Source organism: Bufo bufo, chromosome 1, assembly GCF_905171765.1.
Source record: "Bufo bufo chromosome 1, aBufBuf1.1, whole genome shotgun sequence".
NCBI lineage: Eukaryota > Metazoa > Chordata > Amphibia > Anura > Bufonidae > Bufo > Bufo bufo.
In genome coordinates, this window is record NC_053389.1 from 436,617,690 (window position 1) to 436,627,879 (window position 10,190).

Sequence of the window (10,190 nt, forward strand, 5' to 3'; positions counted from 1 at the left end):
TTCCGTGACGCCACTTCCGGATCGTGTCCTCCCGTGACGCCACTTCCGGATCGTGTCCTCCCGTGACGCCACTTCCGGATCGTGTCCTCCCGTGACGCCACTTCCGGATCGTGTCCTCCCGTGACGCCACTTCCGGATCGTGTCCTCCCGTGACGCCACTTCCGGTTCGTGTCCTCCCGTGACGCCACTTCCGGTTCGTGTCCTCCCGTGACGCCACTTCCGGTTCGTGTCCTCCCGTGACGCCACTTCCGGTTCGTGTCCTCCCGTGACGCCACTTCCGGTTCGTGTCCTCCCGTGACGCCACTTCCGGTTCGTGTCCTCCCGTGACGCCACTTCCGGTTCGTGTCCTCCCGTGACGCCACTTCCGGTTCGTGTCCTCCCGCTTCCAGAGCGCAGCGCCTTCGGTAAGTGGTGGCTGTGGCACGGCCAGGTGGACGAGGCCTACTGGCGGCCGCGAGCGCTTCTCCCCCTGCATCGCCTACCTCCTGTCCGGATGCTCCCTGCAGTCGAGGTAGGCGCCCGTCCCTCGCGCCAGGGTTCCGGTTGCGGGGCATACACGGCATCCTCAGTCACCTCCCCCTCCAGGTACTGGGCTCCATCGGCGCAGGCGTCGTTGACAATGGGCGGTTTGGCTGTCATAGGGGCGGCATCCAGTGCCGCGGGGATCGGGATTCCTTGCTGGCCGATTCGGCCCTGCCAGGGTCCTGACCACCGCCTGGCTTCCAGTGAAGGGGGGGGCCGTTTATTAGACCGGCAGCATGCACCGCTTCTCGATCCCTACTGGTCGGCGGCTGGTTGTCTGCCTGGTAGCTGCTGCCCTTAAACCCCCGCACTGAAAAAAAAATATATATTGTGTTGTTAAGGATCTGGTTATCCATGTGTCGGTATTGTCATAGGTCTGGCGTTTCACGGTGTCACGCCGGTGGCATGTTCCCTGTTCGGCTCTGGCATCTGGTTCCCAGTCGCAAGATGGCAGGCATCCCCTGTTCCGCTCAGGTGCCATGTTTCCCTGGCCCACGTGGGTGCAGGTATTCCCTGATTCGCTCAGACCTGTGCACTCCCCGTTTCGCTCAGGTCCAGTATATTTCCTGAGTCGCTCAGTGTCATGTATCCCCTGATTCGCTCAGGTGCATGTATTCCTGAAATTACTCTGGTGTCATTTATCACGAAAGGTTTAGGTGCAATACATTTCCATAACGCTCTTGCGTCATGCATTCCCCGAATCATTCAGGCATCACATGTTTTTTTCTCCTGATTCTCTAGGTGTCATGTATTCCCTGAATCGCTCTCATGTTACGTGTTTTATTTTCATGTTTATTTTTATTTTTCCCTGGTTTATTTAGGTGTCCAGCGTTCCCTGAATCGCTCAGGTGTCGTGTATTCCCTGAATCGCTCAGGTGTCGTGTATTCCCTGAATCGCTCAGGTTTTGTTTTTCCTACCTCTTCCAGGTCTGTTGTTTCCCAGGTTGCATATTTTTCCTGAACAGTCTGGTTATGTATTCCCCTGATTCACTCAGGTTTTGTTTTTCCTACCTCTTCCAGGTCTGTTGTTTCCCAGGTTGCATATTTTTCCTGAACAGTCTGGTTATGTATTCCCCTGATTCACTCAGGTTTAGGTTTGGCCTGATTCGCTCAGGCTTCTGTTTTTTCCCTGGTCTCCCAGTGGGTAGGTAGTGGCCAGGTCCACCCAGGTTCAAGGTAATGCCCGACCCACCCAGGTGTCCGTCATCTTCATGAAGGTGTATGTAATTGCCTGCTTCGCTCAGGATTCCATGTTGCCTGAACCGCTCAGGATTCAATGTATCGCCTGAATCACGCAGGTTCCATGCTTCGGCCTGGAACGCTCGGGGGTTTTTCAGCAGGGTCCGGCTGGTTCCTGGTTACCCGGTTCGTGTCCTGCATGTCTGGATTCCTGTTTTCCGCAGGTCTTGTTGCATGCGGCGCGACTTCGGGCTCTGATTCTGGCAGTCCAGGGTCACCCAGCAGTTGGCCATGGCGCCCAGGCTGCATCCTGGTTCTCCGTCGCTTCTTTCCAGTGCCACCAGATCGCACCTCTCTCCGGGTCTTGTACCAACGCAAGCTTATTTTTCATGTAAGCAGGGCCTCAGGCCACCGGAATTTCGATCCATCCTCAATTGTGTCGCAGGGCTCCTCCGTGCCCGGTCACTCCACGGTGCCGGGTTTCAGGTAAGATCCAGCTGAGTGGCGGCGTTATGCTCCTCCGCAGCTCAGAGCCTTCCTTCATTCATCACAAGCCTCCATTCCTAGGTCTTCAGTATCGCCGGAGAGTTGGCAGCTCTGTCCGTTGATTCGGTTAGGTTGCGATCCTTTCTATATCATGTTCAATTCTGTTTCCTTTCCGCTCGCCCGGTCACTCGGCCACCGCCCAAAAAAAAAAGAAAAGATTTTAGGTATGTGCCCTGGGTCGCTCGGGTGTTTTTCCAGCAATATCCAGTGGTTCCTGTTTACCCGGTTCGTGTTCCGCATGTTTGAATCCCTGATTGCATTGGATCCGGGTTCATCACAGGGGTTTGGACATGGTCATCCATTATCTCGACAATTGTTGTTACATGTATTGTACTCTGCTCCTACTCAAGCTGCTACGTCATGGTTTTGCTCAATCTCACCTGGGCAGTCTGCACCCTGATTCCTGGTCATCGAGGGGCCTCAGGGCGTCCCCTCGGGCTGGGCTAGTTGCTCAAGCTTTTCGCCAGGCTTGAGGTCCCCGTGGCGGCCGCCAAGCTGGCTAAGATCCAGGCCGCCGTTTCATCTGCGGCTTCTTCCAGGGTCCGGTCCAAGCGGGAGCTCCAGTCCCTGTTAGGGTTCCTCAACTGTGCATTTAAGATCATGCCCCAGGGCAGGTCCTTCACTTCCCGTCTCCTCCGGCAGCTCCGGACCGGGACTCCACCGTCCAACTGGACAGGCATGCCATGGCGGATCTCCAGATGTGGCAGGCTTTCCTGGCCGGGTGGAAGGGCATTTCCTTGTTCGTGCCATCCCCGGATGCCGTGTCCACTGACGCTGCGGCCTCGCGACCATCTTCCATCCGCGGTGGTTGGTCGGCAGTTGGCCGGTGGAACTCATATCCGAGGCCGGGTACATGAAATCATCCCCACTATTGGAGTTGTACCCAATAGTGACGGCCGCTCAGGTGTGGGGTCCTTTCTGGGCTAACAAATCAGTAGTCTTCAGGACGGACAGTCAGGTACTGGTGGAAGTCATCTCCAAAGGGAGGGCCAAGCCTCTCAAAATCATGTCCCTGCTGCACAGGCTTGTTTGGCTGTCTCTAACTTTCATATTTTCACGTTCCATATTCAGGGGGCACAGCACGTGGCGGCCGACGCCCTGTCTCGTTTTAATTACGATCTCTTCTTTCAGGAACTTCCAGAGGCAGACCCCGTCGGTATTCCAGCTCCGCCATTCAGCTCCCTCCTGTTGGACTAGGGCCCCTGAGAGCATCCGCCCGGACCTTGGTCCAGCATTCGCTAGCCGCCAACATCGCCAGGAATTATGACGCCGGGCTCAAAGTCAATAGGCAGTTCCTTGACACCCATCCACGGGGGAAGGTGGACGAGGTCACGTTTATTATGGCATTTATAGCCCATTGCCACTCCCACCGCCACCTGTCATTCACTCCATCAAACTGTATTTGGCCGGCATTCAGCTCCATCGGATGCTCGGTGTCCCCTCTGCCAAATCCATTTTTCTAATCAGGCCATCAAAGCCACCCTTAGGGGCATTCAGAGGGTCAGCACGGCGGTCCAGGTGCGCAGGCAACCAGCCTCAGGCAAGCCATTCCGTAGACCTTGACGGTCTCCCTTTTGGGCACTCAGCAAGCATCATCACCAAAGTGGCCATGTACCTGGGGTTCCATGGATTTCTTAGGCCTGGGGAGTTCACCTGCTGCGCAGTCAACCGGGCGACCCTGCTCAGGCGGCATCTTGCCTGGCATTCAGACCATTTCATACTGTCCATCCCATCTACCAAGACTAATCAGGCACGTCCTCCCACCGAGGTAGAGTTCTTCCCCACGTCCAATTGTTGGTGTCCTATCAAGGAGCTTCTGCCATCACTTCAGTCGCCCGCGATAAACGGTAGGCCCCTTTCTTCTGCCCTGTTCGTCTCCAACATGTGGCTGGCAGCAGGGTTGGGGTAAAACCCTAGCCCGATATCCAGGCACTCCTTCCGCATAGGGGCCGCTTCCGCAGCATCCAGTCATCAGGTGCCGGCGCACGTCATCCGCAAGATGGGTTGTTGGCGGTCGTCTTGCTACGCAAGGTACATTCCCAATCCGCAGGTCGAAATCTCCAGAGCCTTTTGTTCGTTAGCTTTATAGGTCTCATGATGCTCAAATAAATACTTGCACCCTACACCGTGCCAGTACTCATCTTTTTGCCCACATATTTAGCCCTTACCTCGTCTCTGGCTCCGGGCACACTCCAGCCAGATAGGTCAGGGCAGTACGTAGGCATGCCTATTCTGTTCCTCGCTCAGCTCCTACCACAAATATATATATATATATACTTTACAAATGACGAGGCAGCACTTCCAGCTTTAAGGTGACAGGGTGAAGACCCCAAAAGACTTTAATCCGGCAACGTTTCGGCCTGCTCAATGAGGCCTTTATCAAGCTACATAAAAATGTGCAGTCGCTCACCAAATCATGGAGGATCCTCTCCTCATCTTGCCTGGTGTAGGAGAATACATCGGGGGGGTCTCTCTCAGATGGATCATGCATCTTCAATGGATTCAGTGCTAAGCTGCTAAGTCCTTATATAAAATCCCAAATACTGCAGCAGCACAGTCAGACGTTGTGCACTGGGTGCAATTCCTCACAGAGGCCGGCCCCTCCTCCAAGATATATACTTTACAAATGACGAGGCAGCACTTCCAGCTTTAAGGTGACAGGGTGAAGACCCCAAAAGACTTTAATCCGGCAATGTTTCGGCCTGCTCAATGAGGCCTTTATCAAGCTACATAAGTGTGTATACAACCAGGTATATATACCCACAATCCAATACAAAATAATTACAATCAGTGATTACACATGTCATCAATCAGGTCACATGATCTCTTACTCCATCGTCACGTGACATTTGTGCATAGTAAACATTTGCAAAAGAGTCATACAAAGATATAAAAATTACAAATAGTGATCATCCTTGATTACAATAGATATGTGCATTTCAATCAATATATGTACGTACATCTATTTTAAAAAGAGTTTATGTCCCCTGCATACACAACCCCAAGATGTACATAAAGTGCTTAAGTGCTCCGTGCATAAAGAGTTAAAATCTTTTATTTGTGATGCAGCTGCATCATATCTAAACTTAAAATCAACCTGTTGGAGCTCACCATTCATGGACCCATAGAACAAACCGGCGTTGGCGTCCCTCAGTCTGCAGCGCGCATGCTCCGGGTCAGACGTCACTGGTCCCGCCCCCTACGTCGCCGCGCCCCTACGTGCCAACTCCATGGACCGCAGCGTCATCCAATGGAGCGCATCGCAGGACCAACAGCAACGAGGGGAGGAGGGCCAGGTCATGTGACACAGAAAAACGTCATGCTACATCGGAGGGCGTGTTCATGCTCCGGGTCAGATGTCACTGGTCCCGCCCCCCACGTTGCCGCGCCCCTACGTGCCAACTCCATGGACCGCAACGTCATCCAATGGAGCGCATCGCAGGAACAACAGCAAAGGGGGGAGGAGGGCCAGGTCATGTGACATGGCCTAGCATCACTCAACATCCGAGGGCGTGTTCATGCTCCGGGTCAGACGTCACTGGTCCCGCCCCCTACGTGCCAACTCCATGGACCGCAGCGTCATCCAATGGAGCGCATCGCAGGGACAACAGCATAGGAGGGAGAAGGGCCAGGTCATGTGACACGGCGAAAACACCTCGCTGCATCAGAGGGCGTGTTCAGTGTCCAAGGAGATAAGAAATATCTCAATGCGGACAATCGCGGAGGTGCCTGTAGTAACAGTGCGCAACCTTGCATGCTACAATAAATCTACAACCTCAGTGCATAAAGGGCGGACGGGGTGGAAAAAAATGAACTCGGCCCCCAGCCAGAGGCGATCCCATCTCCTCCACCGGGTCCCCAACTGTCAAAATCATTATATGTGCAATTACAATGGGACAAACCCTTCCCATCTATCTGCACCGCGAACTCTGACATCAGTATATATCCACTCGCTATCCGGCTTGTGGCAAGTGAACATCGTATATCAACTCATGTAGTTCGCTAGTTGTAAAATAATTTATCGAGGTCAATAGACACATTGCGCATCAAGTCGCCCACTTGGACACACATCCGCCACCGTCCATCTAATCTCCTCACTATGGTCACTTCATTCACCGGCGTGTTCAAGGGTCCATAGGCGGCTCCATGTAATGAAACAGATAAAGGGTCATTGGGCTCATCTACAGATTTATCTGAAATAGATGAAAAAATGTATCAACTTATAAACAATGTGTTAGATTCAAGAAAGAGTGTACACTGTTACATATCCCCCACACCAAGCAAAATGGAAGAGGACCCCCACGTCCGGCAAGCTAACTGCACATCCACTATCCACATAGTTCCCATCTGCATTCTGCATTGAGGCCATCAGGGTTCAATGTATGTAACCTGTGTATCCACATAATCTCACGTTGTTTGAGAAGCTTTTCCCTGTTACCTCCCCTTTTCAGTGGTGGGATATGATCTATCACCCTGAATTTGAGGTCCTTCTCCCTGTGTCCAGCTTCAATAAAGTGCTTGCGCACAGGAAGATCTTTCCTCTTTTGGCGAATAGAATATCTGTGATAGTTCATCCTGGTCTTGACATCACATATGGTCTCCCCTACATAAAAAAGATTGCAGGGGCAAGACAAGAGATAGACCACATATGAGCTATCACAGGTTAGAAAGTGCCGTATGTCAAACTGCGTATTTAATACTGGGTGTGTGAATTTCTCCCCTTTTAGCATATAGCTGCAGTTAACACAGCTCAAACACGGATAACATCCGTATTTTTTGCGACCTATATACGTCTGGACTTTAGCCTTATCACCAGCCACCTCTGCTCTGACTAACTTGTCCCTCAGGCTATCTGCTCTCCTATATGACATTAGAGGGGGTACAGTGAATGGTGAGCTCCAACAGGTTGATTTTAAGTTTAGATATGATGCAGCTGCATCACAAATAAAAGATTTTAACTCTTTATGCACGGAGCACTTAAGCACTTTATGTACATCTTGGGGTTGTGTATGCAGGGGACATAAACTCTTTTTAAAATAGATGTACGTACATATATTGATTGAAATGCACATATCTATTGTAATCAAGGATGATCACTATTTGTAATTTTTATATCTTTGTATGACTCTTTTGCAAATGTTTACTATGCACAAATGTCACGTGACGATGGAGTTGGAGATCATGTGACCTGATTGATGACATGTGTAATCACTGATTGTAATTATTTTGTATTGGATTGTGGGTATATATACCTGGTTGTATACACTGTTATGTAGCTTGATAAAGGCCTCATTGAGCAGGCCGAAACGTTGCCGGATTAAAGTCTTTTGGTGTCTTCACCCTGTCACCTTAAAGCTGGAAGTGCTGCCTCGTCATTTGTAAAGTATATATCTTGGAGGAGGGGCCGGCCTCTGTGAGGAATTGCACCCAGTGCACAACGTCTGACTGTGCTGCTGCAGTATTTGGGATTTTATATATATATATATATATATATTATTTTTTTTTTATTTAAAGATTATAATTTTTTAAGTAATTTTTTTTTCTCCCTGACTAACCCATAACCCTTTTTTTGATAATGTGATCCTCAGCCCGCAAACGCTCCACTCTTGCTGTGTATTATTGCAGCTGGAATCCATTCAACAATCAGTCAAGGGTTAACATAACACTCCCTGTCGCTAACCTGTACTGGCTCTACTCGTTTCTTTGTAGCATTTAGGAGCCCTACATGAAAACATAGATTCTGGAATGGGAATTGTAAATGGAAGCAGCCCCCCCAATACACTTGGAGGCAGCGATACCAGATTATATTGTGGGAAAGAGGGGGTGGTTTGAATGTGTTTTTTTTTTTTTGTTTCGTTTTTTTATCACTCAATACAATTGGCAATGTAATGTGATGGGTATTTATCCATCACAGAACACGTAATTTGCTGCCACCTGCTGGCCTGTATTGGGATATACTAGTGATGGGTATTGACTCACGCTGCACTATCACTGGGATCATAAAGCTCCTCCCGGTCTCAGCCAGGAATTGTGTTACAGGCTCACGATTCTGCTGCACCCCTCAGATGCCATGGTCATTCGCCCCCAGATCTCTTGTTTGAAACAGCAGAATCCTGGCAACTATGGTGCCCGCTGCAATTGTGAGCGAGCGCCATCTTTAAAGTACAGAGGGGGTGCCAAGGGGTTAAAGCAACATATACCCTTCCTTGCAAGAACCTCACAAATAGGGTAGATGCTGCAAGCACACCTGGACACATAGGATACCATGTAAGGACTTAAAGGGGTTCTCCTGTGGACACAGCTGGGCAGAATGCAAAAATAAAAATAAATCACACAGGCACTCCAGGGTCAAGAGTCGAGCTCCCTTCTCTGTTCTTTTCTGAGCTGGAATGGATTTGTAATGTGCGGTCTACATACACATCACCCCTGCCGATTAATCTATGAGATTGCTGGCATTACCGAGGGCATCTATTTACTGGCAGCACAGATGTTTGTCACAGTCTAGGGGAGACCAAAAGCAGAAGAGATGGTAGCTTGGCACAGGTCCTAAGGCACCTGTGGCAGGTGAAGATTTTTATATATATATATTTTTTTTTACTTGTACAGCCTAGAGAATAGGTGCCCTCATAGGCATTTTCAGTGTTTCAAAGATGTTCACTTATTCTATAACCCCTTAGTGACGACGCAAATATATATATTTTTTAAACTCGTTTTATTAAAGATTAACATTCTAGGTGTGAATCAAGTAAGGAAATGCACAGGGGTTTCCCACGCAGGGGAATAGCATGACATGATTTAAACATAAGGTAAGATACAGGGCATACAGATTGGATTACAATAGACCATATAGAAGAGGACTGGAAGTAGGTACAATGAGTTTCAAGCTATAAGAGGCTCAGCACATTTAACCCAAGCTTAGATTATCGACCACTGAATACATGTAGGAGTTTTGCAAGGTTAACGAGGAGGAACACCACTCATCCCAGACCTTTTGAAATTTTTGCGGGCACTTCCTGTGCTTGAAGACAATGTTTTCCATGGATACTGCGTGGTTAACTAAGGACTTCCACTAACCTAGAGATGGTGGTCTGTCTCCTATCCACCGAAGCGCAATAGCCTTCCTAGCTAGGAATAAAGTTTCCCCCAGAAATATTTATTATAATGGGACCACGACTCCTCATCCAGGACACCCAATAGACACAGTTTGGGACAGAGAGGAACCATGGCAGGGACCATAGTAGACAGCACCCCAAGGACCAGAGTCCAGAAACGACGGATATAGCTGCATTCCCAAAACATGTGCCAAAAGTCTGCATTATCTGTTGAGCATCTGTGGCACCTATTATGAGGACTTCTTCCCATCTTATGTAACCTGGTTGGAGTGAGGTAACTCTTGTGTAGTATGAACAACTGAATCATTCTATTATTAATAGAGGGTGAAACCCTGGTCGGAGTCAGAAGCGCCTCATTCCAATCATCTTCTGTCAGAGTGGGTATGGACAACGTCCACCTATTCTCAATGTCAAGAGGGTTCATTGTCATGCGATTGCAAAGCAAGTGTGTGTACCTTACAGAAATGATCCCTCGGACCCTGCGATCTCAACACTCCAATCAAGGGATATTTCGAGTTATCCCTCCCTACCTCTCTGAGCTGGGCCTGTAGGGCATGCCTCAATTGCAGGTATCTAAAACATATTGCGGAGCACTCCAAATTTGTCCTGGATCTGCGAGAAGGAACGCAAGTGCCCACCCTCATACAGGTCTTCCAGTGTGCAGACTCCATGAAGCCTCCACATGTCAGCCCCTTCCATCGATTTTAGATGAGAAAGCATGGGGTTATCCCACAACGGGATGACATCGGGCAGATCCTTATATGAATGTAATTTAGAAGCCTGCCACACTTGATGTGCTAACCTGTGGAGGGGCAGCAGGCGACCTCGAGG